General features: G+C 46.5%; 1 long non-coding RNA gene across 1 annotated transcript in view; it reads left to right on the top strand.

Annotated features, from left to right (window-relative positions):
• The window catches only part of LOC146817151 (uncharacterized), a 29893-nt gene extending 16829 nt beyond the window's left edge, over positions 1 to 13064 (top strand). The window contains exons 2-3 of the long non-coding RNA XR_014962494.1: positions 11208 to 11390; positions 12462 to 13064. This is a non-coding gene — a long non-coding RNA (uncharacterized LOC146817151). The remainder of the gene's footprint in view (positions 1 to 11207; positions 11391 to 12461) is intronic.
• The last annotated feature ends 649 nt before the right edge of the window (positions 13065 to 13713 follow it).

A 13713-nucleotide genomic window follows, 5' to 3' on the forward strand; every position in this document is an offset into this window, starting at 1 on the left:
CCACCCCACTTTTCCCCCCAGGTCCCTGTTCTTCTGGCCCCACCCCTGCATCCTTCACATACAATCCTCTCCTTAAGCAGAGGTCCCCGCTGCCCCGTCACCACTTGCATCCAGCCCTGTGAACACTGTCTCCATGCCTCCCCGAACTCATAGCACCCTTACCTGGTGTCAAGGTTGGCCTCGAATCTGCATCCAGCCATCTAACCAGTTGCAAAAGGCCTTCCCTGACCACTCCTGTGCTTTGTATGCTCCACTTATTAGGTCGTGCCTGCAAATACTAGGAAGAACCTTGTTATCAGTATCCCTCAGACAGGTTGGTCGTTGGAGTGTTTGCCACTCCGTGGACCATCAACAGAAGGGAGGAGGCACCAGAAAACACTCCCACATTACATGTATTGCCTCCTTATTGGCTAACTAGAGCTCTATGGGTTGTCCATCATAGAAATTGTTAGGTCATACACATAAAAACAATCATTTGTATATTTTTATTCTATATTTAAAAATAATCTTTGTTAGACCACTTCATATTGATACAAAAAAATAAATAATCATATAAGGTTTTTGTGAAACCACAGGTTATTCATAAATGCAAATATGCCGTTATTCTTCATTGTAATATATCAAATATTTTTTGCCTATCATGCTAAAACAGATTTAGAAATTATACAAATGTAGTAGGACAATTAACGGTTATAACATTTGATGTGCCCCGTATATAATCAACCACACACAGCCATTCTAACCTCATACGCAGCAGCAGGTTCACACACTCACATCTCACACTTAAACTACCCAACCACGTAGACATATACCACTGAAAATAACAGAGAGAAAGCTTCAAACAATATCCGCAATGGTGTTGTCAGTTGGGGGTTCAAAGCAACCAGGTCAACGCACGTTTCGGTGGGAATGACAGTTACCATCCACCTTCGTCAGGACCAACCATTTGTCTCATTTAGGTGAGTGGTGACACACCAGTCAGCAACAGCTGAGGGGGGGCCATGGGTGAGCAGGTCACAGGGAGGAAGGGGAGGGAAGACGAGGAAAATTAGAGGGACAGGTGTGGTGTCGCTGGGGGGCTATGCTGGTGAGCCCCCGGTGTAGGCCCAACACGTGGGGTGCAATAAATACACGGGACACTGGGGTGGTTTGGTCGCCGTCTCCGCAGCCGTGGCGCTTCTGCCTACGTGCCTGCGTGACGTCGTATTTATTGGGGAACTTCCAACTGACGTGCCCTGACGTGCGCGCCATCGCGTGTCACGTCAGGGATGATATCGCGACACTACATTCCTCCCCAACACACAAAACAAAAATACAGTATAATCCAAGATTCATGATGGCACCCTCAGGTATGGACAGCAGGTTTTACAGTGTCCCTCACTTCTGCCCTCAGCATCTGCATCCTGAAATTCCAAAAACAAAAACTTAAACAGTCTTACTTGACGTAGTCTCGTAACCGGCAGGAGGGCGCGGGGTGCGGCCTCAGGTCATAGCGCACTCCACCACGGTCCACCACAGCATCCTGACCTCCACTCCCGGAGTCACCATCTGCGCCGTTCTCTCCGGTCTCGGGCACGCCAGCTGCTTTAGGTGGCAAAGTCTCTGGCTGGTGCTGCGTTGTGTCACGTCCTTGACCTGTGGACTCTGCTCCCCCACACGCCTGGCCCTCTGGTTCTAAGAGTCTCTCTTATCGCGGCATGTCCCTCATAGCCCTGTCCTGGCGTCGTTCATCCACTCCGGAGGGCACGGGAACTTTCTTAAAGTATGAGACATTCCTCGTTATCCTTTCAGCACCTTTCCGGGCCGTCACGCACGTGCCTCGGACTTTCTCCACAGTCCAGGGCTGAGGTTCAAAGTTCAAACGAAACTTGCCCCCTGGCATCCGATTGCGGATTAGTACATTGTCACCTGGGGCTATTGGTGAGGACACAGCCCTCCGGCGGGCGTCGGCTTGAGCAAACGCTCCACGTCGATGCGCATCAATGGCACTGTCATTGGGAGTTTCGGGCTTCCATTCTGGGTGATGCGGTATTGAGTCCGTGACAACCCGCCCCATTAGCAAGTGCGCGGGTGCTACTCCCGTAATTGAGTGGGGCGTTTGGCGATAGCTGCGGAGAAATGTGAAGATGGCAAGTTCCACAGACTGGCTCTTTTCGTGGGCAATCCGTATCACTTTGTTGAGTGTCCTCATGAAGCGTTCAGCTTCTCCGTTCGCTTGAGGCCATCGGGGGGTGATTCGCCGGTGGTGAACCCCGAGAGCCTGTAGGTACGCCGCGAAGTCTTGGCTCTGAAAAGGTGACCCATTATCGGTTCTGATCTCCTTGACGATACCATGGGTTGCCATGATTTTCTCGAGCTTCGGGATTACTTCCTGAGCACTCAGAACAGTCAGTATTTCCACCTCCGGATACTTGGAGTGATCATCTATGGCCACCAAGGTGTGCCGTCCGTCTGGCAGGCTGCCAAAATCGATGCTGATCTTTGACCAGGGCCTCCTCGGGCGAGGCTCCATCACCACGGGGGCTGGCCGGGGCACTTCACCGGTTAGCTGACACTCCTGGCATTCTCGAACGGTGGCCTCCACAATTTCGTCCATGAGAGGGAACCATACTTTGGTTCGGAGCCTTGACTTAGTCTTGACCATGCCCTGGTGACCGATGTGGGCCAGATCCACCACTCTCTGGGTGAGGGACATCGGTATGACCAGCCGGTGGCCTCTCAGCAAAAATCCTGTCTCGTCTTCCGTCAGTTCTGTCCTCACATGGTACAGGCTCTCCATTATCTGCTTCGCCTGAGGCGTCAGGCTCTTCCACTCCTCTCTGGCGCGGTTCCAGCTGTTGTCTCGGACCGCCACTCTTGCTCTTTGTAGGCACTCGTCTTCACTGGTGGCCTGCGACAGGCTAGCCATGGACACTGGCCGGGGGCATGACCGCGCCGTGACGCACCGGACATACTCTTCTGTTTCTGCCGCCTCCTTTATTTCTTTTGGAGTTGCTGTGCGAGGGTGGCGAGATAGGTAGTCCGCCGGGTTTCGCGCACCCGGCTGGTACTCAATCTTGCAGTTGTAGTCCTGCAGTTGCAACATCCACTTCTCTATCCTTGGCGGCGGCTTCGTGGAGGTGCCCGCAAACAGGGATACCAGTGGTTTGTGGTCTGTGGTCACAACAAAGGGTTTGCCGTAGACATACAGGTGGAAGTGACGACACCCCCAATGAATGGCGATCGCCTCCTTTTCTATTTGGGAGTATCTCTGCTCCGTCTCAGTGAGTGACCGGCTGGCAAAGGCCACCGGGGCCCACTCCTCGGCATTTGTCTTCCGTTGCAGCAGGACCGCGCCCAGCCCGACTGGACCGGCATCAACAGCGATCTGTGTCAGCTTGGCCGGGTCGAAGAAGGCCAGCGTCGTGGCTTCTGAGAGTGCTTGTTTGACTTCCTCAAATGCTCGATTCTGGTCACTGTTCCATGTCCAGGGGATTGACTCCTTTGTGAGTTCTCTCAGTGGCGCCGTGAGGTTCGCCAGATCCTTGATGAACCTGCCACAGTAATTCACCATTCCTAGAAAACTTCTCACCACCGTGACATTTGCAGGAGCGGCTTGATATCCTTGACCTTGTCCGGATCCGGGTTGACGCCATCAGCTGAGAAAGTGTAGCCGAAGAACTGGATCTTCCGGCACAGGAATTCGCACTTCTCCCGATGTAGTGTGAGGCCTGTGGCTCGTATGCGTCGTAGCACCTGCACCAGCCTCTCGTTGTGTTCCGCTACGGTCGTGGCATGGACCATGATGTCATCGCTGACGTTGATCGCTCCGGGGATTCCTGCGATCAGTTCTTGTATTACGTTCTGGAACACCTCCGCAGCGCTCGATACCCCGAAGCTCAGCCTCGTGTACCGCCTCAGACCTACATGGGTGGAGAACGTGGTTATGTTCCGGGATGCTTCGTCCAGAACTAATTGGTGATATCCCGAGCGTAAGTCCAGCTTTGAGAACCACTTGGCGCCGGCCATCTCCCCGACGATGTCATCGATGGTCGGGGTGATGTGTCGCTCCCTTTTGATGGCAGCGTTGGGGAGCCTCATGTCCACGCATATTCTGACAGCGCCTGGCTGCTTGGGTTTCTTCGCCACGACAATTGGCGACACCCACGGGGTCGGTCTGGATACTTTTTCAATGATCCCCGCTGCCTCTAGCTTCTTCAATTCCGCTTCCACCAGTGGCCTGAGGTGGAATGCTATGCGGCGATGCCGGAGGGCTATCGGCTGAACCGTGGGATCGATATGCAGGTGAACCTCTTTCCCCCGGAACTTGCCTATCCCTTGAAATATTTCCTCGAACTCCTCCAGGGTGTGGTGTACTGATTCTTGGTGTACCCCAAACGCGAAGGTTACCACTCCCAGATCTTCTGCCGCCCGACAGCCCAGGAGCATGCCTTGCCCGTCTTCGGTGACGTAGACATTCGTCGTGATTGACCTCGTCCCATGGGATATCACCGTTCTGAATTTTCCTCGTACCTTTAACGGTTCTTCCTGTCCATAGGCGAACACCGTGATTGTCGAGGGCTGGAGCGTGGGCTGTGGGCGCATGGATTTGTGCATCGCGGCGGCCATGATGTTGATGCTGGCTCCTGTGTCTACCACTGTCGTGACTTCTTGTGACCCTACTCGGATGCTGCATTGCGGCAGTCTCCTAGTCCGGCGGGCCGCCGTGCCTATCATGTGTACCCGGTGTATGACTTTTTCCTCCTCTTCATCGTCGTCCATGTCGCTAGCCCCCGGACCTCCTTCTTCGACCGTGTTAACGGCTTGGCGGGGCTTTCGGAAACCCTTCGATCGGCACACTTTCTCAAAGTGGTTGAAGCGTCCACACCCTCTGCACTTGGTCCCTCGCGCTGGGCACTCCGACGGGGTGTGGGGCGAGCCACCGCAGTACCCACAGGACTTTGGTTGTTCTTGAGCAGCCGGGCCTGGCTTTCGTCGGGGCCACCTCTGTTTAGGCTTGACTGCCACGGCGTTGACCGGCTCGGTCTTTACTGGCACTTGCAGGGCCGCCTCCATGTGCGCAGCGCGCGCCTTGGACAGTTCCTTCGTTCGGCCCATCGTCAGGATATCAGCTAGGGGCTTACCGGATTCCTCCAAGATCCTCTCCCTCAGCTTGGCGGACGCACACCCTTGTATTATCTGGCCTCTTATCTCCTCCGTCTCGTCCCGAAACCCGCAGGTGGCCGCTAAGTTCTTTAGACGAGCGTAGAATTTGTCAAGCGACTCCTCCGGCGATTGGCGCGCCTGGCGAAATATGAAGCGTTCATAGTCGCGGTTTGCCATTGGCTCAAAGTATTCGTTGAGTGCTGCTATGAGTGTTGTGTGCGTCTTGGGGGTGGCTTCCGCAAGCGTCTTCACTATATTGTGAATTTCTTTCCCACCTAGGTGAATTATCATTGCGCGCTTTTGATCTCTGTGGACCTTCGTGGCCTCGAAGAAGATGCGCAGTCTGTCCTCCCAGTCTCTCCATCGGGCCGCTACCGTCGATGGGGACCCCTCGACAGAGAATGGCCCTATTGGCGGGATTGTCGCCATGTTGCACGTGCGTGGCTTGCGCGGGGCTGGACCTCCCTCTCACGTGCGCCCTAACGCTGGGCGAGACCTTCTGGCACGTGCGTGGTTGGCGCTGGGCTGGACCTCCTGCTCACATGCGCTCTAGCGCTAGGCGAGACCTTCTCCCTTGGGCAGTGCAGGTTCCCCAGGGGGGGGCTCCAAGACAGCAGGGGGGTGTGGGCCAGCCAACTCCTTGTCCCACGAGGTTGAGGGCTCATGCAGGCTCAGGGGCACTTGATCCTACCTTCCAGGCAGCTGGTGATCACGGTGACGCTGTGTGTCCCAGCTGTTTTGTTTCCTTTATTTGGAGGCAGGGCACGACAGGCGCTGCGCGCTCCCCAGGTCAGGGGGCAGGGCACGTGAGGTCACTGAAGCGCGCTGGGGCGCCGATGCCAGAGACGGCCCCAGCGCGAACAACCAGCCAAAACGGAGCGCTCCGGCGCTTCCGCGCACGTCCTTAGCGGACCTGCACCGCGGGGACCGCAGCGCGCTCCGGTGGGGCACGAGCACCGCAAGCGAGGAGCGCTGACGGCCGCCACACCAACCGGACGCGCAGAGCGGGGGCGGGGCCGGGATCGCACCCTCGTCGCCAACTTGTGGTGTCGCTGGGGGGCTATGCTGGTGAGCCCCCGGTGTAGGCCCAACACGTGGGGTGCAATAAATACACGGGACACTGGGGTGGTTTGGTCGCCGTCTCCGCAGCCGTGGCGCTTCTGCCTACGTGCCTGCGTGACGTCGTATTTATTGGGGAACTTCCAACTGACGTGCCCTGACGTGCGCGCCATCGCGTGTCACGTCAGGGATGATATCGCGACACTACAGACAGGATACTTGGAGTAAGGAAAGTAAAGAGCTCAGAAAATCAATACAGTGTTTTTTAAACTATTTTGTTTGCTTTCTGCCCTTAAATAAAAAGATAGCTTTTAGTGTCCCAACAAGCAGCCTTTAATCCGAGCTAGAGTGGCTGCTGTTCATCGTGCTATTGAATTCATTGGGGAATCGGCCAAACCAACTCTGAAGGGTGCGAGCTGGTTAAACTTGTAATCTCCATGTGAACTGACGTTTTCTCTGATTAGTTTGCCCATCATATGTATCCAGGGGGGATCAATGGCTGTGAGCTATTGCCAGTCTGTGCGTGAAAGAAAGAGCCACTAAGAGGGCAGTGCGCATTAGGCCGTCTTTGCTTTTTTACTGAGTAAACCTTTTAATCTGAGCCTACAAGAGCATTTTGTCCTTTTCCTCCCCTTATTGGGTATGACTCTAACCTGCAGGGGTGGTTGTCTTAAAATGTTTTTTTTTTTTAATTATAATAACAACTATTACAGGATGGATGGATAGATGGTCTTTTGTACCCATGCATGTGCACTGTGAACACAAAGGCAAACATCTTAGAATGCTTTTTTGTTATACTTTAGCATTAGTTAACCGTACCATGATACCAAACATGTTACTTTCTTGTAACAATAAACTAATAATAACATAAACTAAAGGAAACAAGCACTGGCAAAGCCAACAACTCTGAAGCCAAACCTTTTGTCAATGTTTTTTTGTTTTGCTAGGCGCCTGCCAAAATGGGCCTTGGCTCTTAGATGCTGATAGGGATAGGAATGGGAAGCTTTATCCCACGGGCAATTGCTACTGTTGTCTGCTCGACATTTCTTCCTGGCAGTGTCTACCTCTTCAATAAAGCAAAACACCTCAACATCCCATTCTAGCTGGCTAACATTTTCATCTTCTCATGTAGACTAAAAGATGCAATAAACCTTCATTTGGAAATCTCTTGCTTCAGAAACCATCAAAATCTCTTGTAATCCTTCTGTGGACTGCTTCTAGAATGTAGAATGCACATCCTCTGCAAATACTCTGTGTTCCTCCTCGTCCTTTAGGGAAAAGTTGAAACCCTTTCAATTCCAGGTGCATGGCACAGGGAAGGTCCAAGGCTAAATCTTTTCCATATGAGCTTACGCTGATTTTCTCTTTTGTTCTCATCAAGTGGGCCATAAAATGTTATTCTCTTCACCAAGGCCACCACTTTGCATATCCCACTTTACTCTGACCTAGTTTACTAATCCATAGAAAACAGAAGATCTGCGGGTCTATAGAGCTCAATGCAGGGCTCTAAAGCACCATCAGTACAAGCTTACATCTCCTACTCAAACATAAGAGGAGTCCTAATAAAAGGACGGATTCCCATCACCCACCAAGGTGGCATGCTTCAACATCTGGGATCTCCTCTTGGTCACAAAAACTAGTGCAACCAAGGGCTACAACCCCCTCACTGTGACGGAGGACCACAGGGATGTTTTGTTGATCAGTTGATCGGATCTCCTAAAAACCGTTTGATGTGAAGCGTAAAAATGTAAAGGGTGATGGTTGCAGTGCAAATAGTCATGATGTGATAAGTGATATAAAATTGGCTACCAAGATAAAAAAGAAAGAATTTATTAGTTAACTCTTGGTGTCCAGGATAAAAACAGTGCAAACGCAGTATGATTTTTTTATTACTGCGATTATCTAAACAACAGGCTTTTTCCAGGCTCTATTGTAAGATTGTTTTGTTTGTATGTGGCTGAGACTTAGTTTCTTTAATTCGTTTTTATGCTACTTGCAAGCTATTACTTGCCAAATTTCTCTTCTAGTTCTAGCCTTTATCTAATGCCTTTTCTAAGGCTAGTAGCTGTGTCAAACTAATGCATTCCCAACTTAAGCTACACTTGCTCCCTCCTGGTTTAATAACCCTCAGATTTCCTTGGAAACTACCATTCAGAGGGGTTCTTGTTGTATTCTCCATCAGATTTACCTCAATAGTGTGGGGTCTGCTTAAGCCCACTTGGGGCATTCTAACACTTGTGGTTCCAGGAGACATTACCCTACAGACATGTTTTTCATACCTTCACCGTTTTATCCTTTCCTTTCAGCGTACTTTCTTTTGCTGACAAGGTTCCTTCCTTCCCCTGACTCACCTCCCCTTCCACCACCCACACCAAATGCTGCTGTACCCAGGACTCCACCTTGTAGAAAAGATTCCTTTGTCCCTCATCTCTCCTCACAATCGAACATTATGTTGTTTTCCAAGTAAACCTGGACAAAGCTATCTGCGCCTCTTGATTCCCTTAATTTCTAAACTTTTTAGCTCACTAATTCCAAATCGACAGAGTTTGCCCCTTAGATTATTGCTGTTCAAAAGAAGCAGCATGATTTCAGACATGCATGTTCTGTCTCTGTGTTTTATCTTCAGTGTCTGTGAAAATATTCTAAACAGAAAAGCACACCTTTCAATCTTAGGACTATGTGCATGTAGATATGTATGTATATTGTCAGTTTTGGTGAGGAAAGTGTATTTATTGAGCTCGATATATTACTACTTAAATAACAATAATTGCATAACTGAACATAAAGCATTGGCCTTTGTTGTTAAACAGAAGAGAGAGGGATATAACCCTACATTCTCTGAACTGCACAATATTGAATCCTGGACTCAAATCCAGGCTTCCCCACTTGACCAAACTGTGTGATCCACGACCCATCACTTTACTTCAGTATGGATAACTGTCCTTAAGCATCTATTTTGAGAGGACATTCAAGCAATTTTGTTCAGGGTCAGCGCTCTACAAAAACCTCATTTATTCATGTTTAGTATAAATTAATGTTGTTTTACGCTTAACAACAATGTAGACTATATAAATGGACTACATGATAATCGTACATCTTTTGGGTAATTTATACAACTTTACCAGGGCGTGGTGGTATTCTTCAACTTTTCATGTTTAAAAAAATTACTTTGAATAAATGCCATTCACTTCAGTGATATAATCATATAAACTTAATTGAGAAACTGAAAAATGTTGCTTTTACAACCAAGCAAGATCCCCTGGCTCGGCTCTATCTAAGGATGTATGTGTCTCCCCTCCAGAAATGTAGTGTGCCACCACCCTTGCCTACTGATGCCTCCTTATGCGGTCTTTTCTTAAAGCATATGCAATAAAATTCAGTATTATCTCATGCAAAAGGTTCCCTCCTAGGCCATACTTGCAATGTTACAAATTACAATTTTCCAAATGTATATTAATGTTTTCTAAAATGTAAAATATTTTATTGTATCTGTACGCTAGTGAATAAATGTATTTTATCTCTCTGTATGCAGCCGGTGTTTAATCACCAAGGGCCCGATTCACAAAAGTAATCTGAGACAAAATCCTAACTTTACGACTTTCGGTATTCCCAAAGGGCATTTCGGAGTAGTAAAATTAAAAATTCTAACTTTACTACTCCTAAATGCCCTCTGTGAATACCGAAAGTCGTCGAATTAGGATTTTGTCTCAGATTACTTTTGTGAATTGGGCCCATCATGTTTTCTCTCTAAATAAATATTCCTACTTGAATCACTTTTTAACTACTTAGCCAAGCCATGAGGGCAGATTGCAAAATGTTTAGAGTGTGCAATGTACAGTACCCTCTGTAAACGCCTATGTGTGTGCAAACTATGGCTGACAAATTCTTGTTGATGAAGAGCATCTGTTGTAAAAAGCACTGCGGCTCCAATTCTTTCGGGAGTTAAAAGCGGTGGAGAGAGCTGAAACTAAACCATAAAGCAATTTAAATCTGGAAGAGCCACGTTTTAAGCTTTCTGGCCTCTCCGTGGCAAGGATTCTCCAGCATGTCCAGCAAACAGAGAATGCGGGTAGAGCCTTCTCACCACTCACATGCTTCCCATACAATCCCAGGTGGGTTGATGGATATGGGTCAACCTCTAGGCAACCACCTCACCTCGAGAATGACGCCATCAGGATAATCTCCTGAAATAATAGTAGGTAGCTTTTTTTTTTACAAATGTTTTTATTGCATTTTTCAACAAAACAGCTGCCATAAAACACACAGTTAGGGAAAAATAATTGCTAAGTGTCAAGCAGCATCGAATGAACAAATAAACTAAAGTAACAATACAGGGATATGCATCAATAGAGCTAAAACGCATCGCAATGTTGGCCATAGCATCATTAGGGAGTCTGTAACAGAGATCTAAACTCAATAGCACTACTAATAGTGAGGCATCCAGCTGCAAAGTCGCAGAAATTAGAAAGCTGAAAATAAAGAGGGACAACAAAGTAAAGTCGGGTAATTGGGGACTAGAACAGAGGAAGCAGCATTGTGACGTCAGTGTATCCTAAAATGCGGGCACAACATGCCCCCAAGCTTTGTTTTTAATTGGAGAACTATGTAGTAAGTAAAATTATTCTAAAATGTCTATGTCATTTAAAAATAAGCTAAATGGCATCATTGTTATTAATTGTACTTCTAATACATGATGTTTATCTTTATTATTTATTTAAAAATGTTTGACAACATCTCTCAAAATCCCCCAAAAAGTGTCATTTTAAAACAAAAGTTTTATTATACAGATGTGGATAATGTAAATATAAAGTACGTAATGGTCATACTTCTGACAGCCCACACTAACGTGTAAAAAGGGAATTAAAAGGCTAAACATGTAACCTTAAGATTTAGAGAGTAACATATGAACATGTTTGAATAATGAGTAGATATTTGTAGATGTTAAAAAATATAAAGGTCATTGTCTCATATTTTTTAAACACAATTATTTTCTTTATTTTCAGGTGATAAAAGCTAAGGTGCTGAGCCTTGGCTAATTGAAAGCAGACAAAATGAAGCTCAGAAGAAATGTAATATGGCTTTAAAAACAAGGAATATAGTGTAAATAATTTTTGGCATCTTCAAGTCCAGATTTAGATGTTTAGATCAATCGGAAGGAAGGTGGCTGTTCACGCCACAGATGATCTGTAAGTTGATTGTTGTTTGTGCAACTCTGCATAATATCGCTCTCATTGCCTCCACTGATTTGGAAAATAAAGGTTTGGATTGTCCTAAAAATGTTTCAGATGATATTGAATGAAAAGATCAAATGGATTCTCAGGCAGGTCGTGTGAGGAGGAAACATCTAACTGTAATTTTTTTTGTTCATCATAAAAGCTTAACTTTTTATATGATTTGCATTATATGATTGCTTATTGACTGTAGGTTGTGTATCTTCACATCATGCATTGAGAAGTAAAATTAATCTGAATAAAATGTTTGCGTCTTGTTAAAGGTTTTACTACTAGTAAATGTATGATAACGTTTAATTGTAGTCCACTTTGTAATCAATATTAGTAATGGATCATATTTTGGTTCATGTAGACCCAGACTTGTAGTCTACGTGTATATTCTGTCTGTATAACTCATTGTACTTTACTCCTGCTAACTGATTGTAAATTGCCTCTCCTTCCTCTTTCAACATAATGCAACTGTTAGAGTCAAAATGTAAATATTCATTTGAGCTATTATTGCATTGAGTATATAACAAACTCTACCCTGGCCATGTAAGTTAAGTGGTATTAGTGTAATATTGCTACAATTGAGCCACACAATACCGTGACAATGTAAAACACAGCTTCAGGCCTATCATTGTACCCTGACACTGGCACTTGAAATACTGAAATTATATCTGATAAAAAAAAGACTTTTGACAGATGACAGCGTTACTTCTAAAGATTTATGTCACCCCTATGTCTACCTTACAGCAAGCCAAAGCGGGGTGTTTTTAATTATCCTGAGTGTTGACTGTGATATTTCCTGCACTAGGGAATACAGCTAACGTTGATATAGTTATCCTTTGCCACTTTTACAGTATTGTTGATGGAGGGGCCAGAAGTCAACACCAACCACAGCCTGATGACATGTATTAATGTTGTATCCAAAATATCCTCCTCAGAACTCTTGTGGGGCCTCAGGAATTAATGAAAATACAGTACCTGCTGTCTGTGATCTGAGATGAGCTCTGAAGAACTGTTTCTGCTTTATTTCATACCCAGGACAAAGTGACTACAAGGTTCCTAAAGATGACCTCTTCAAGCTACAGGGGCACAAAAAGTGTAAGGTTTACTAACCTGACTTCAATCCGAAATTTAAACCACATTCTTTTGGGCATTCTCAGCTGCACAGCTTTTTCGTTATCAGCTGCTGCACGGACCTGTGCAATGCATGGTGAGGCAAGCCTACTTGCTGGAGGCGGCATATCTGAAATGCCATATGCCAGGAACAACGCATTGCCTGCAGCGTCTCTGTAACACTGAAGATTCATTAATAATTATATAAGGCCACAGTACTGAAATATTTGTAATTTCTTAGTAATCCATGCTAGGAAGTTGTTTTACAATGTCATATATATTCATTTTTACTAAACTGCCCCAAAGGAAGAACTGAGCCTAACAAGGTATTCTGACTTGTTCAAACTTGTGTCACAATTGTGCCGTGCCTATTGCTCACTCGTTGGACCTGTTGATTTCCTTCGCCTCAACTTATTTCCTTTGATTATGTGTCCTGCTCGTCATTTTGTTGGCATGGCTTGGTGGAAGGGTTTTATTTGATGACACCAGTATTTTTCTTTCCTTCCTTCTCATTCCCAGTCCTAGTCATACCTCTTGACTTTCTGTTGCAATCTGGAGTCAGAGGTTGCCTTGGGTAGTGGTTGGCTTTTTCTATGTTCCAAGAAGAGACGGACCCATCCCACAGAAGAGCTGCTCTTGACAGGTTGCAATGCCAAATGTCTGTGGAATTTAACCAGGTTCATGACTCTAACTACTGAAAATGCATCCTTTCATCAGACCTTGGCAATCTTACAACAAGACACTTTGGATCCACCCTTAGCAGGTTTGATGGAACAAAAGTTTAATTAGAACACTCACAAGCTGAAAGAGTTTCTTGACACTTGTCAGATACCTTTCGATTATTAGCCACATAATTGTAAGCCACATATTAAACGTGTGTAAATGATCAAAAGTGGGATTTATTGCTAGCATTACTATCTGAAACGCCCTAGCTTGGGTAATGGCCTTGGTCTCTCGAGCAAGCCCTCTTCTCAATTTTTCTGCCATCCTTACTATGTTTAAGCACACCTTTCATTGTCCATATCTAAAGTAGTCGGCTCAAGAGAAAAGTTTGGAGGGTAGTCAAGGAAATCTCGACTTCCAAACTTATATTTCTAAATTTGCTTGCTAGACAAGTGGAATGTCCCAATTCAGGCTTGTTTACCCTTTGTCATAAGGGAGTAAAAGAGGAGGTAAG

This window comes from Triturus cristatus, chromosome 6, assembly GCF_964204655.1.
Source record: "Triturus cristatus chromosome 6, aTriCri1.1, whole genome shotgun sequence".
NCBI classification, from domain to species: domain Eukaryota; kingdom Metazoa; phylum Chordata; class Amphibia; order Caudata; family Salamandridae; genus Triturus; species Triturus cristatus.